Genomic DNA, 16247 nt, shown 5'->3' on the forward strand with positions numbered 1-16247 from the left:
TGTCGCCCAAAGCAGGGAAGCCCATCAGTGGAGTGATTGGTCTACCCTGCGTTTTGGCTGGAAGGGGGTTGTGTTGGACCCGGCCCTTTTGGCAGGTTCACCCGAGACTTTTTGCTTTCTACTAGCCAGTTTTTGGAACCTGGTGGTGGTGATTTTAGGCCTCTGCGTACTTTTTCACGTGGTACAGTGTAAAGTGCGTGGGCTCTCTGTGTATGTGTGGTGAGTGACCTGCCCTCCCATAGGAATGAATGGGGAATATGTATGCCCATGGTAGTTCCTGATGTGTGGGGAGTGGAGGGTCGAGTTTGGTATGTGCAAACTCGTGAGATTGAATGCTGCGTAATGATGTATGCGGCATGAATGTGTCTAGTGTAGAAGTGCCCCTTTAAGAAGTTGGCATATTTGTGTAATTTGTGTCTGGCGTGTGATTGGCTGGTGAGCCTGGCTCCAAGAGTCTGGGAGGGTCTGCCCCGGTGGTGGAAGAAGTGTTTAGCATGCTGATGTGAGGGGAGGAGTGAGCCTGGGCCTGCTTGTGGATTGACCGTCTGGTTTGAGGGTCCTGAATGAGGCTGGGTTCTCCCCACACAATGCCTGCTTCACCCCTGGGGTGCGTCTGATGTCCCTAGATTGGCCAGTGAAAGGAATTCCCTATAACCAGTTCTAGCTGGTTCTCACACTGCCTGCACCCTGCTAGACAAAGGATTTTATAGTATAAAAAGGGGCTGTGTCCCCCTTCCAAAATGTTCTTGTTTCTGACTTGAATCTGCCAGGGGCTGGCTCTGCCCAGCCCCTGGATGCCTGGAGGACTTCTGGGGGACCCCTCTGCCATGCCTGGGCTGATAGGGGGACTTTGCTTTGCCCTGGATACCAGATGCACTTGTCTTGGATGCTGAAGGACTTTGCCTGGACTTTGCTGGCTTCCAGCGCCTGGAAGCGCTGCATCTTGACCCTTAGTGCCTGAGAGCTCTTTATTCTGCCCCTAAGCGCTTGGGAGCGCTTTGCTAGCAGTGCAGGTGCCCACCCTGCTGGGGGTGCCGTGGTGAGTGCCCACCTCGCTTATTTTTCATGATATTGTCCCCTGGCAGGTGCTCACCCCGCCAGGGGCCTGGCCGCTATTTTCAAATTTTTAATTTAACTTGATGGAGCCCACCCCTCGGTTAATTATCCCCCAGCTTACAAGTGCATGAAACGGCCCGCCGTGCTGCCCGTGACGACCTGGACGTTGTTGGCCGGCCAGCCAATTACAACACGGCCCAGCCGGAAGTCCCGCCCCCGCAGCCGGGGAGAGAGAAGGAGAGAAGAAGGCACCCAGGGAGATGGCTGCCAGTGCCGCCGGTGCGGGGCTCCCATTGCTGAGGGAGAGCCCCGCAGGCACCAGCCCGCAGTAAGCAGAGGGCAGAGGGGGCGTGGGGCACATTGCCGGTGCCCGCCCCCGCCGCAAGTGAAGGATCGCCGGCCTCAAGGAGAAGACCGGAGCAGTCCCCTTCGCACAGGACCGGTGAGTGGGGCTTTGGTGTTTCGTCTCTGGGGCGCTGGTACATTTAGGGCAGTGGGCCGCCCCAACATTAGTACTGAGCTGCGGGGCTCCAACCAGGCCGCAGTGGCTTTCAAAGCCTGTCTAGGCTCTTCCGATGACGGGGGCATCTTTCTTAATTAGCAGTGCGGCCCCGAAGGCAGCGGGCCGCTCCTTCCTTGCCCCACCTTTCGCTCGGGTCCCGAGGGGCGCAGGGGGCATATTGTTGACGAGCCCCGAGAGGCTCGTGGCGTCATATTTATTTGGCGAGCCCAAGAGGCTCCTGGGCACCACTGGAGTTTCGAGCCCCCCGAGCGAGGCACCTACATTGCAGGGGCGATTTGCTTAGAGCCCACGAGGCCCTTGGGGACATTCAGTGATTGCGAGTCCCCGGGGGGTGGACTCCAACGTTGGTGCCACTTTTGCTCGAGCCCAGAGAAGCTCAGGGGGACATTGTTATTGTTCAGAGCCCACAATGCTCCCACGTTGGCCTCCTCATTATCTACACAGCTGCCCAGAAATTAGTGGGCAGCTGCACCGTTTAGGCCCCTGACTTTTGGACACAGGGCGTCCTAGCCCCAACAAGGCCAGTTGGCCTAGGGACTGCCACAAGTGGTGGCTTATGTAAGTTTTGCGCAATTGTGTGGTTTTATTACACCTCTGAATGTTTTTAGGCATCATGTGTTTTTGCGCTATTGAGTTATGTTCTGGCACCTCTGAATGTTTTTATGCATCATGTGTCTTCCTTGATTTTACACCTCTGAATGTGTTGGTTTATGCATCATGTGTTTTTCCTTCCTTACACCTCTCCGGTACCTCTGAATGTGTTTTGATGCATCATGTGCCTTGTTCTTACACCGCTGAATGTATGTTTTATGCATCATGAGTTTTCCTTCCCTACACCTCTGAATGTTGTGATGCATCATGTGTAATGTGTTCTTGCTTATACCCCTAATTGTATTGTGATACTTAGGTGGTTGTTCTTTCTAGTACGAGTGGTCCTAGTTAGGTCCTGGTTCCCTGCGTGACATTCTCCTAAGGTGTTTAGGGTTGCGTAGGTGGTACTTACCTGTTACCAGTAGTTACTGGTTGTGATTTATAATTGTTATTTTGTGCTATACTTATTCTAAGTTCTAGAAGTGCTATTTCTACTAAGTGCTGATTCTGACAGTGGCCCACGTGGCCCTGTCCTATGTATATAATCCCTATTGAATATTGCCCGTGCCAGTTGGCACAATGTACATGTGTGATTTCTATCTGAAGTGTTTTGACAATACAGAAGTTATTTTTATATAACCTTGTGTGGAGTTCCTTTTGTGGTGTGCCTAGGATGTTGTTGCTGTTGTGTGCTGGCGCAAATGCTTTACACATTGCCTCCGGGATAGGCCTGTCTGCTCGTGCCAAGCTACTTTGCCCTGACTAGAATGGTGGTTTCTGCCTAGCTTTGGCGTCAGCCTTAGCTAACCAGAAATAGCCAGTTCTAACAAGGGGCATAAGGCGGAGCTCATCCCCCACACATGAATAATCGAATTGCATTACTCTCAATCAATCAATCAATCAGGAGTTGGTCAAATGCAACTTCTCACCCACGAGGGTCTCAAGGCACTGGGGGGAGAGGAGCGGCTCTGTTGAGTGTCAGGGTCATCCAAAAGAGCCAGGTTTTGAGGTCCTTTCTGAACTTTGCAGTTAGGGAGCTTGACAGAGGTGGAGGGGGAGGTCGTTCTAGGCCTAGCCTGCGAGGTATGAGCAGGACTTTTCTTCCATTCCAGTCTTGTAGATGCGTGGAACAGTGGCCAGAGAGAGGTCAGCTGATCAGAGGTGTCTTTTGGGTGCGTGGAAGGAGAGGCGGTTGTTCAGGTATGTTGGTGCGGTGTTGTGCAGGGCCTTGTATGCGTGAGTGAGGAGCTTGAAGGTTATTCTTCCTTTGATAGGCAGCCAGTGGAGGTGGTGGAGGTGTTGGGTGATGTGGCTGTGATGGGGGATGTGTAGGATCAGTCTGGCTGTGGCATTCTATACAGTCTGGACTTTGCCAAGTAGTTTCTTGTTGATTCCGGCATAGAGAGCGTTACCGTAACCCTGTCTGCTACTGATGAGAACGTGCGTGACAGTTTTTCTGGATTTAAATGGGAGCCATTTGAAATTTTTGGGGAGTATGGGAAGGGTGTTGAAGCAGGCAGAGGATACAGAGTTAATCCGGCGGTTCATTGTGAGCGATGAGTCTAGTATGATACCAAGGTTTTGTGCGTAGTCTGTCGCGGTGGGGGGGTTCCGAGGGCAGGGTGCAACCAGGAGTCGTCCATGTGGAGGGGTGGAGCCAAGGATGAGGACTTCTGTTTACTCAGATTTGAGTTTCTTGCAGCTCTTCTTCATCCAGGTGCTGACGGCTTTCATTCCTTCTTGGAAGTTTTGTCTGGTGATGTTTGGTTCGCTGGTGATGGAGATGCTGTCTCTGTAGGAGACGGTGTTGAGCCTGTGGTTTCTAACAATGGTTGCAAGGGGGGCCGTGTAGATGTTGAAGAGGGTGGGGTTCAGGAAGGATCTTTGGGACACTCCACAGTTTCTCTCTGTTGGTTCTGAGAGGTTTGGTGGGAGTCTGACCCGCTGAGTTTTGCCAATGAGAAATGAGTATATCCAGTCGAGTGCCTCTCTGCGGAAGCCAGTTTCATGGAACCTTGCAGCCAGTGTGCGGTGAGACGGTGTCGAAGGCAGCTGAGATGTCCAGGAGGATGAGGACATTCGTTTGGCCCTAGTCGAGGAGGGAGCAGATGTCGTCGGTGGCGGCGAGTAAGGCGGTCTTGGTGCTGATAATCTCAGGGTGTAGACATGTAACGTACACTTTTGTAGTGCATTTCCACTTTGATTTTGTAAAAAAATGGAAAGTAACAAACTTACTACAAAGTGTAAAGTTAGCAAAAGAGTAACGTCCTTTATGAATCAGGCCAATAGTTGTGAACCGTCAACCGTGAACCACTGCAACTTCGAACAGCCCTACCTTGATGTGACCCAAGCTCAATGTAAATATTTTTGGTATTCACGTAAAGTGAGATGGTGATGCCCTCTTAGAGCCAGAGTAACCTGCACAGGTCGTTTGTCAATGGGAACCCTCTTCTGGTGATGCCCTGGGCATCTACCTGGTATTGTCTGCTTTATAAGCAGTCCTGTGTTAACGTATTGCTTCTGTCCCTCTTTACTAGAAGGGGTAGAAGTGAGAATCTGAAAAAAATAAATAGAATGATCGAATTCTAAAGCTGATTAATCTGGATAGTCAAGTGTCTGCCTTCATTTGATCTGCAGCACGTGTGCAGGATCGGGTAGATTCAGATCCTTGTACCACGTATCCGATGGCTGTCCATTCTATCTGCTCCCATGCACACCCTGCCCAATGTAAATCGCCTCTCCAGGGTTTTGTAATGCCTAATGGTGAAACATGGATTAACGTATGCACAAAAGCACGCCCACGTGCAGTCGCTACCTGAAAGCCTGATTGATGCTAATTGTTCAGTGACGAGGTGCAGTCTTTCATGGCAGCAGAAACGTAGCTGTGTCTTTGTCACCTTAATCACTGTGCAGAATGCGCCACGTTCAGAGGCGTAATTGTGACATTTGGTTCTAGAAAGGAACCTTTCTTTTTGGAGATTTTTTCATTATATTTTCAGTTTTTCTGTTTGTTTTTTTCTAGGGTTGACAACTGAGCTGATTCTGCTAATTGCGAAATCAATAACTATAAAAATTAATACAGCCCGAACAATTGCCAACTCTTTCAGAGGATGATGCATCCTGTTTTAACAGTTATACCGTTGTTACTGTGATCTTTTACCTCACCCTTCCTAAAACAAATGGTGATGATGTAATATTCTTCTAAAGCCAAAAAGCGTATTAATTTCATTTTTCAAATGAGAGCCATGGACCTCAGAAAACTCTGCAGAGGAACAAGCTCAACAAATAAGTAGGGGAGGGCAGAAATCTTGGAGTTTTACTGTGAGGAATTCCGTGGAGTTACTTAAAAACTCTGCGAGATTCTTAGGAGTTCCACGAGTGGCGGATTTCCGGTCTGTCCCTCTGCTCGGTCTCATTTATGGGGCTGTGCGTCACTTTTACGCCGCCGGTGCGTCACTTTTTGTGACGCACCAGTTTCGTAAAAAATGTTCCTCGTTGCACCATATTTACAAAGTGACGCATCTAGGTAGATGCGTCACTTTGTAAACCCCTGCGCCACATTATACCTGCGCCAGTTATAATGTATGCAAGGGGGCGTATTGACGCAAGGAATGGTCGTAGAAGTGATGCAGTGAAATCTATGAGATTTCACTGCATCACTTTTAGGACGCCGTTGCGTCAAAATCTTACGCCTGCCTCACAGAAGGCGTAAGACTGACGCAGGCCCTTTCATATGGGGCTTGCTCCATGTGAAAGGACGCATTGCTGGAGTTGCGTCACGTTTGTGACACACTCCAGCAATGCGTCACTTTTGCGCTTACAGATACGTCAGAATTACTGACGTATCTATAACTCCTTGCGACATGATGCGTCATACATTAAATATGACGCATCAGGAATTCACGCAACGTTGAGTCATTTCTCATAAATGAGGCCCGTTATGTTTTGAGTAAGGTATTTGGAGCCTGCTGGTGAACTGCCTTGCATGTCAAGCAGGATTTCTTGCAGAGTGGATGGACCTCCATTTCTGGACTATGTGGTGAGGTCAAATTTGTAACAAGGTTGTGGCGTGTTGCTGCCTGAGGTGTGGTTTGAGGGGATGAACCTAATTTTGACTAGTGAGCCATATATTTTTAAGTGAGGCTGTACTTGAGGCCTCTTTCCAAGTTCGGAGCTTCGATAATCATGTGCATGCACGTTTGTCAGTTGTTTGAGTAAAATAACACTACACTACACTAAAGGTGATGCTAGACCTGAAATCCAGGCCTTATAAAGTGTGAGTGCAAAATTGTCACATATATTTTGTTTCACAATGTTTCAGCTGAAAGTGTAATCTGCTTGCTAAATATTGAATGTGACTGCAGCTGCATGTATGCTCATTGTAAAAATCTAGCATTTTTTGCACATTCACCCCAGATTATTTGCCTTTTTCTGAGCCATATTTTTTCTACTATTATACCACTGTGCACTGTGATGTCACCCATTTGTCTATTTAAATTTACTGTAAGGAAGTACATAGAGACCGATGGTATTCGCATGCTAAGGAAATGGAAATGGTAAGATAATTGGAAATGGCACAGAAAGTTCATCTATGGTATTGGAGTTAATTGTCATTTGCGAGTTGCAGTGTGTATGTACAACTCTCAGGTATGCAATAAAAATATATGCCTCTCAGATTTTCTGCTCATTCTCATGAGTGACACCCTTTTTTATACAAAACAGTACACAAGACCGCTGCTACACTGCTCTTATATCAACATAAAATACACACAATTGTTTGATTTTGCATAGATAGTGTGCTGCTGCAACAGAAAGCAGTAATGCTTCCCGCAGACAGGAGATACGTCGGTTAAACTGGACCAAGCACCTGAGTACACTTCCAACGGACCAGGCACAGGAGCTGATGATGAGACTGTGATATCCCTGGGTCTCAGTATAACATCTTTATTTAGATATATAAAAACATATCTTTAAAAGTTTCTTCCAGCACATTAATACAATCTTACAGCTTAAAAGAAATTAAAAGATGAAAAAAGAATAAAAACAGAGTACAATGTAGCTTTCTTATCGGTGCTTGCTGCAACAAGTCAGTTTAGAGTTTAGCACTTCCAGACTATGCCCGTGAGGTTAGGTACACTTTATTCTGCACAGTGGTCCAATTTTTCTAAAAGCTTGTAGGCATGCTGAACGAATTTGGCCAGTTTTATATTTAAGACAGTATTCTCTAAGGACAGAGCAGCAGTAATGGCATGTCTGCAGGTCCGAACTCCCAGCCTGTTCCATTCCGGCCTGAGTAGGCCTCTGCGTTGGGACATGAAGAAGGGGCATATACAAAGCACGTGCTGGGTCTCAAAAATAGGAGGCAAGCCAACAGGCCCTTGGAAATCACTCTGGGTTTAAGCAGAGTTTATATTTACTCAGCAGGGGCAAGAGGGCATGTAGCAGAGCAGTACAGCAAAAACGCAGTTTCTCCAGAGCAGCAGTCCAGCTGGGTGACAGTCCTTGTAGCAGCACAACAGTCCCTGTTCCTGACAGAGTTTCTTTACATCTCCAGAAGTGACAGATTCGGTGGGGACAGCGACCCAGTATTTATGCCCAGTTATGCCTTTGAAGTGGCTGTAACTTCAAAAGAGGTTCTTTGATGTGCAAAGAGGTCCTTTCTTCCTAGCCCTGTTTCCAGACTCATCACAGGTGAGGTAATCAATCCTTTGTGTGGTGACATGACACTTCCCAGTCAGGCGTGTCTGCTCCTCCCTCCCATCCTGCCAAGGATGAGCCATCAGGATGCAGATGGACACTCTGGCATGCCTAGCCTTCCTTTGTGTGTGGCTGTCTAGAAAGAATGCACAAAACCAAGCTGTCACCCACCCCAGACCTGTACTGGAGACAGGCTGTAGGCATGCAGAGTTTTATGAGCAGAGATATGCCAACTTTCTAAAAGTACCAAGGAGGGCTGAGGGATCACCACAGCCTGAGTGGAGCACAGCTATAGACAACTAGTGTCTCATTGCATTTATCTGAATGAATCAAAAAATTCTTAATTGGTATTAGAACATGTGAATCTTTTTCACATTATATTTTATGGTTGAAAAACATTCAAAATCAAATCAACATTCATGAAAGCTATCTGCTTCACAACAGTACTCTTCTTCGATAACTTTATTTTGACCTCGACGGGCCATAAAAGTGCAGGTTAAGATGCATACAACAGTACATTAAAATTCCTTGTTAAATAGCACAAAAATTATCACAAAAACGTATTCATATATATACACACCTATTTACAGAAGTAAAACCATCAAAGCTAAAAATAGTATTAAATCATTCAATAGTTATCGAAAGAATACATTTGGTATCTGGCGTCCTTAGGTTACAAATTAATTCATTACAAATAGTCTACGTTTCGTCCACATACCATTTAAAAAGCGGGAAACAGAAAAAACAATGGGGGGGATGGGTTTCATATTTTAAAACTCTAAAAGCATTTCCACAATTTCGGTAGCCCAAGTTCCTACAGATGGGTTTCACCCAGCGATTTCCTACCCATCGATAATCTGGGCAGAAAAAGAAGACGTGAATTTCATTTTCGAAAGGATGCCTACATGCAGGGCACTCAGTATTTTTATTTACATCCCATTTGCTGGTAAATGACCTAAGCGGCAGACTACCCATTCTAAATTGCATATACAGCTTCCTTGCTGATGCTGAGTAAATCTGATCAAGAAAATCCTCCTTCTTGTTCTCTACTTTTATATGGAGGAACTGAGATGTCAATCTACCAACTGATGAACTAGTATGAATGGTCATTAAGTTATGATGCCTATACTGGTATACCAAGTCAGTCCTAGAAAGGGCTGGATAAGATACCTCCGGCGATCCCCATAATTCGGGAAGGCCAATCCTATCACAAAGGTCCTGGATGTGGGTTAACCATGAAATTTTCTTTGATTTGATTGCAACACACACCTCCTTAAACTCATTTCGATAACAGGCCAGCTCCGGGATGGACCAGAGCCTTCTCCAGTAGGTAAGAGGCCTTAAGGCCACCTCCTCCTCCACGGGGAGTAGCCCAAGGTCGAACCTTAGGGGTACCAGGGAGTACTAGCTGCAAACCTACCAGATTCCTCATAAATAGATGCTCAACATTTATTAGACGTGTAGGCCTGCAGTTCCGCCCCGTATATAGAAGCTGCTCTTGCTTGTACCTTATAAATTTCTCCAACAGGGTCGGCGGGCTTAAAGACCAGTATTCTATGCATTTTAGATAAACGGCCCACAGTTTGCGTCAGTTTTAGAGCAGACTTGGCCACCTGGGCATCCCATCCCAGATGTTCCTCTAGAACGATACCTAGATATTCGAAGGTCTTTACTCTCTCAAGAGGTGTACCGTTCAAAACTGGATTGGGGTGCGTCTGCCTAGGAAGATTAAGAATCATATATTTTGTTTTATCTAAGTTAATCTCCAAGCCACTTAAGGTACAGAAGTCTGCAAAGCCGTCCAAAATACGTTGGATACCCGTCGATGTTCGGGACAAGAGTAAAGTGTCTTCCGCGAACATTAGGGCGGGGACACTGCCTGTTGCTAGTCTCGGGGCATTGGTGTCCTTTATGCCTGAAAGATGCTTTATAAGCCCACTAATATGAAGACAAAAAAATGTGGGGGTCAGCACACATCCCTGGCGCAGCCCCCATTGTACAGGGAATGGTGCTGATAGTTCTCCGTATTTCCCACATCTGACCTGGGCAAAGTTTCTTGTAGGGAGCCTTCTCAACACTCCCAGGAGATATAATGGTATACCAAGGTCTTGGAGAACTCTCCACAGTTTGTCCCTGGGGACCAGATCAAACGCGGCCCTCAGGTCCATAAAAATGAGGTAGAGGCTGCCACCCTCCACACTCACTGATTTCCAAAAAAAGGACCTGGAGTCGGAATATCTGGTCAATAGTTGATGTACCTGTTCTAAACCCAGCCTGTAGGGTACTCAGAATCTCATTTTCCTCTTCTCAGGTCTGGATTCTTTCCAGGAGTATTCAACCCAAAACCTTCTGGGCTATATCTATCAGGCTAATGGGTCTATAGTTCGAGAGTTGCAGGATGCAGCCTTTTTTGTGAATCGGAACTATCTGTGCCCCAAGCCATGTCTCTGGTGGGTCTATCCCCATTAGGAATGAATTAAACAGGACACACAGATAAGGGGCCCATATTTTTGGTTCCGACCGAAATAAGTCCCCAGGGATTTTATCAAGCCCAGGCGCTTTATTAGATAGTAACTTAGCAATAGCAGATTCCACTTCACTTATCGAAATCTCCTGTACCCCCCCAGTCGATGCTCGTAGAGGAGGCACGAGGACGTGGAGACTATATCGTCATTACTCGGACGTGCATGGAGACTTCCAAAGTGTTCTTCCCATACCACTGGAGCTATACTAGGAGTTACTGCAATTTTGTCTTCCCTTCCGCGAAGCGGGGCCGTGAGGAGTTAAGTGGCGGCGGCGGTGGCGTGGGCGTAGCTGCACAGGTTGTCGTGTTCTATCTAGGGCCCGATCAATATTGTGACCTTATGCTCCTTTACGGCTATAATCAATCCATACCCCTATAATGGCATAAACGATCAGAGCCATATTTCAGAAACTCGTCTCTGCAGCTCATTACAGTACATGACACAGCAGAAGCCACTATCTTAGATTCCTAGATTACACACCGAGTTCTTTCAGCAGATAAAACCCACAGCAACCTGGGAAAGCCCCGCTTGCTTTGTTTTTATTAGTAATAGAACTCTAATGAGCACTGTAAGAACGACCAGTTCTTAGTGACATCTTTATTGACGTCTTATGTCCAAAAACTTACGCCAAACAAGGCACCTTTCAGGTATAAATAATACCAATGTTGCCTTAAGCAAATGCGATGGTGGTGGTGAATACAGGAGCAGAACAGGTGTCCCTTGCAGAGCCCAGCAGATGCGAGAAGCCCACGGACGCTGCACCTCCTCCTCCTTGACGCTCTGAGAAAGACGCTATTTTTTCTCCTGCCGAGAAAATCCAGCTCCGGCGTTTCCAGCCTACCCTCGCGGGTAACTGGAATATCGAGTCCTGAGAGGAGATACCAGACCTCCAACATTCTATTCCAGAGGTACGGTGTTGACTAAACCCTTAGAGAGAATTCTTGAAGCAAACCCTTGACAAAACCAACTTAACTTAAACTGCTACTTACTTACTCCCTCCCATGTATTAGGCTTAGGTCAGGTACACCGGGGTAGGCGTAGTTAGAAGCACCAGTTGAGGACGTTAGCTAAATGTATATATGAATGTATATATTTTATTCATTTTAACTATCATATGGCTAAGAAACCATATCAATGCTTTTACAGTATTATTTCGCAATACTCCTTTTACTGTACGCACTTTTTAAAATAACAAGTCTTGCAATTGTTGCAATTCATTTCTCTTGCATGAGAAGAAAGATTGTTCAATAAATAATACCTTTTATTGAAAACGCCCCTCTTTCTAGTCTCTGCATACTGGTGAAAGTAATCTGCACAACTGACTGAGTGAAATAGCTGTCTATTGTTTCACACGACTCTAGAGATTGACTCTTATAATAAGGAGCAAAGTTCTCATGTTTATGCGGTTGTTGGAAAACTGAATCCCTTCTTGTCTGAGCCAGGGAAACCGATCACTTCCTATTCAGTCAAGAAAGTTTCCAGTGACCTCTGAGCTAGTTGGTACAAACCCAATTAAGTCTAACATAGTCAGTAGAGACCTGGAAGACCGCACTTCTACTTCTACACTGCTGTTTATGTTATTCCAATGCGCAGGACCTATAGGGAAAATAGGAACTAAACTACATGACGCCCAACGTTTGGTAAGGCAATAAAACTAACGCAAGACGTTAGAGTAACTCAGTCGTGCTTTTTCACACAGACCCTTTCTCCCGTAAATACTCCAATAGACGTCTGGAGTGGGTGAAAGGTTAAAATCCGCCCGAACTTAGTAGGAAGAGATTCCTATGTAAAGCTCTGGTTTATTCAACGTTGAAGGATACAGTGTTCCAAAATATTGTGCACCTAATCTTTGTCTCCTTGGAGACCTGCTCTGCAATACTTTCATTTATACAATGTCAGTGGAAGACAACGGAACCGCTGAAGCCGCGGTAAATTCGACTCAGCAAGGTCCTGATGAAACAGGAATTAATGAACCGGGTGCAATAATCATTCTGGTCAACATAAGGAAAACTATAAAGTTAAAACTTATGGAAAACGGACTGACCACACAAGGTGGCACAGTCGTCTTCGTGATAGAGGCACACGAATATCAGCAGACAGAGGTATTCTATTCTTGGATAAAATTTCCAGCGGCAAACGCTGCAACACATGAGTTCCACTATTACAAAATAGAGGATCCACCGGATGAGTACGCTCCTTTCGAGGAGATTGAAATCCCATTAAAATACCAAGAGCATCTGCTCTGGTTTAAAGGCGCCCCAAAACACAATGATCATATTACCAGGCTCGGTCCACTAGGTAGACCAGGAGCGACGTGGCTGGTTCTAGCCAGCTACACACCACATCCGGACATTGCAAAAATGTCAAAAGAAGAACTTTTAGCACAGCTAAAAACATTAATTAAAATACATAGACAATTAGTCCAATATGTAATGCGGACTGCAACAGTCCAAACAACTGTTAATGTTCCACAGCTGACCCCTCATCAGGGGGATACAAATAAAATTACACCACAGAACATACAATCATGTCTTGGTAAAACACCCATAAAACGGGTACAAATTCCTTTCTATTTAGTGCAGAAAATTACTCAAATAGAGGCAGTATTTCCGAATACTACCCCTATTGAGAAACACAGAATTCTGACCATCTGCCTTCCAATGGGGGTCGCACCACATGTGGAGGACTGTGACACTTGGGGTACAGTCTTTGCTTCCATTTACACAAAAACACATGGTGTTCCGTCCATGGCGGTAATACCAGATAAGCTAAAACAGATTGAGAATGAATACGGGCCAGAACCTGCTTTAACTCTTGGTATGAAATTACTTAAAGACTTCAAGCAGGTCTCGGCTATATTACTAGCCAATATAAAAGGAGAAGCAGCATCTGTGGCGATCCGCCAGAAATTGAAGGAAACAGATATAACAGATCAACCAATTGAGCTTGCCAGAATTATAGAAAAATGCTATGAAGAATTAGGTAGAGATAGCTTGGGTGGGAAACCAGTAAAACCCCAACTACTCGAAAATCCTGAAGAATTAGTTATTAAAAATAATTCAAACACTCCTAAAAAGAACTGGGATGGAAATAAACAATCCACTCCCAAAGAAAAAGTTTTCCAGTCCAGAGGAAGGTCTCCTCGACGGAGGGAAAGGACTCCGACTCGAGAACACCAGTCTCTCAAGAGGGAGCCCTCTGAGAAAAGATATAACCTTAGAAATAGGGATAACTTGAAAAAACTTGATAGATATCAAAGTATTGATACACGTCCCTCTCGATCTTTTTCGCAGAAATCGGAAAGAAGAGGACGGTCAGACCCAGGAGAGCACACCAAGTCCAAAGACAAGGAACCTGCTCAAAGTAAAAAATTACAATTTCCAAGAAAGAAGGTAGCCAGTATTAGAGTAATCGAACATGCCGAGAATACTAAGGACACAGCTGAAAAACGGGGAGTGGGCACAGACAATGCTAGATAGTGCAGCAGAAATCACCATAGCTCGCAAGATCCTGATGAGTCATCTGGAGACAGTGGACACGAATGAATACATTCAAGTGGAAACTGCCGACACCAGAGTTAGCGAACCTCATAAGATATACGAAATAACACTGCGTATAGAGGGTGATAAGACTAGGAAAATAAGGGGTTTATTTTGGGATAAACTCTCAAAAGGCTATGACATCCTGTTAGCTGAAAAATATTGGCCCCCGGAGTTTGTCAGGGAGTGCCCTCATGGTGAAGAAATGATTATGCCTGCCTTCTCAAATCACATTCCAATTCACACTAAGTATATATATGCGAGGAAATGGGCAGTAGCCCAGGCACCAGCATTATATAAGAATCATGTAGGATGGGATGAGGACTCTCCTCCTCACAAAATCCAGTTAAAAAGTCAACCGACTGCACAAAGGCAGTATCCAATTAAGCAAAAAGCTAAAAAACAGGTCAGGGAGATTTTAGTTCAACTTGAATACCAGGGGGTGATTGAAACATGCACCTCTCAAATGAACAATCCTTTGTTTCCTGTCTCCAAACCGGACGATTCATATCGTCTAGTCTTCGACTACAGACACCTTAACTCATGTTGCAAAACATTTGCAGTACAAAATTCGCATAGTGCTGCACTAATGAATAACATAGTTCGCAAAAAATACAAAACAACATTAGACATATCTAATGGGTTCTTTTGTCAAAATATTGCACCAGAAAGCAGGTACTTGACCGCTTTCTCAGTAATGGGGTCACAGAAAAATTTCTGTAGGCTCCCACAGGGATTCAAGAACAGCCCAGGACTATTCTCAGCCAGAGTAACAGAGTTACTACAAATCTATGATGATGAGGCATTATCTTATGTCGATGACATCTATCTAACAGACGACGACTTGGAGACTCACTTGAAGAGGGTGAACACCATAATACTTGGGTTCGCTGCAGAGGGTTACAAATTCAACTTTAAAAAGTCAAGAATTGCCCATCGGACAGTATTATTTTTAGGATACGAATTATCAAGTGAAGGAAAAAGCCTAGCGGACAACTTCTTAGAGAAGTGCACTGTACTCCAAGCACCAAAAATGCTGAAGAACTTACAATCGATTCTAGGCTTCCTGAATTTCGGAAGAACATACATATTAAACTACGCAGAGAGGGTTAAACCTCTCTATGACTTAATTAAACCTGATTTTAAACCAATCAACTGGACTCAAATACACACAGAAATTTTGAGATCACTGCAAGCAGACATGTTAGCAAAAACAAAATTAGAAACACGTGACAATACACGTTATCTTGTAATACGAGTCATCCCTGGAAGATGCGGATTCACGTACCTGACCTCTAATGAGGGAGAAACGGTACCAATAGCTTACAAATCTCACTTGCACACACAAGCAGAAAAAACATTCAGTCTCACAGAAAATACTGTGAAAGCAGTGCAAACTGCAATAGCGAATGAACAAGAACTAGCACACGGCAAAATGATCACTGTTCTCACAGCAGAATCCGCCTTCGAGGCACTATTCAGCCCAGTAAACCTGCCTGCAGTGTCACTGGATCCGAAATGGATACAGTGGGAAAATTCTCTTGCTGCAGAAGACGTGAAATACTATTTCGCCCCGCACATGAAAAAACTGAATGATTTAACTTATGAAAAAGAATATCCTCTGCCAATCGAAATTCTTCCTCTACAAAGGTACTCCTGTATAATCTATACAGACAGATTTGTACAGCATTACAATGTAGAAAATAAATCCTACGATGCAGCCTGCGCGATTGTTAAAGGTCGCTGGCTCTGCGGTAAATTCAGACCGAAAATTATAAAAAACTGAATCACTTAGAAAATGTTCGGCTCAGCGAGCTGAAATTAGATCTTTAAAGATGGCGCTTGGAAATGCAGAACGCGAATTCCCGACACTAATCGTGTGCGATTCGCATTTTTGCGTCAACTCTTACAATAATGAGTTGCAGAGCTGGGTTCAAAATGATTACAAAGAAGACACAGGTGCCACAATCAAGCATAAAATGCTTTGGAAACAGGTAGTTCTTTTACAGAAAGAACTACAAAAGACTCACATGATACACACTCTGAGTCATCAACGTGATGGCGTTCATGTTGCAGGGAATTCATTGGCTAATACAGCCACAGCGGAAGTAACTAAACCGGCTTCCGTAGCCACAAAAAAGCGTTCAGAAAAATACATAGACGGGGAAACCATGCTGTCAGTAAAAACGTCCTTCAAAGGCGACTGTGCAGTACTACCCGTGAACTATCCACTCAATTATGCATACGTAATTGATGCAAACTCTGTTCCTTTTGCTTGAATCCCTGGAGTGGGGGATAGGGTAATTCCAAACACGA

Source organism: Lissotriton vulgaris, chromosome 7 (genome assembly GCF_964263255.1).
Source record: "Lissotriton vulgaris chromosome 7, aLisVul1.2, whole genome shotgun sequence".
Taxonomy (NCBI): domain Eukaryota; kingdom Metazoa; phylum Chordata; class Amphibia; order Caudata; family Salamandridae; genus Lissotriton; species Lissotriton vulgaris.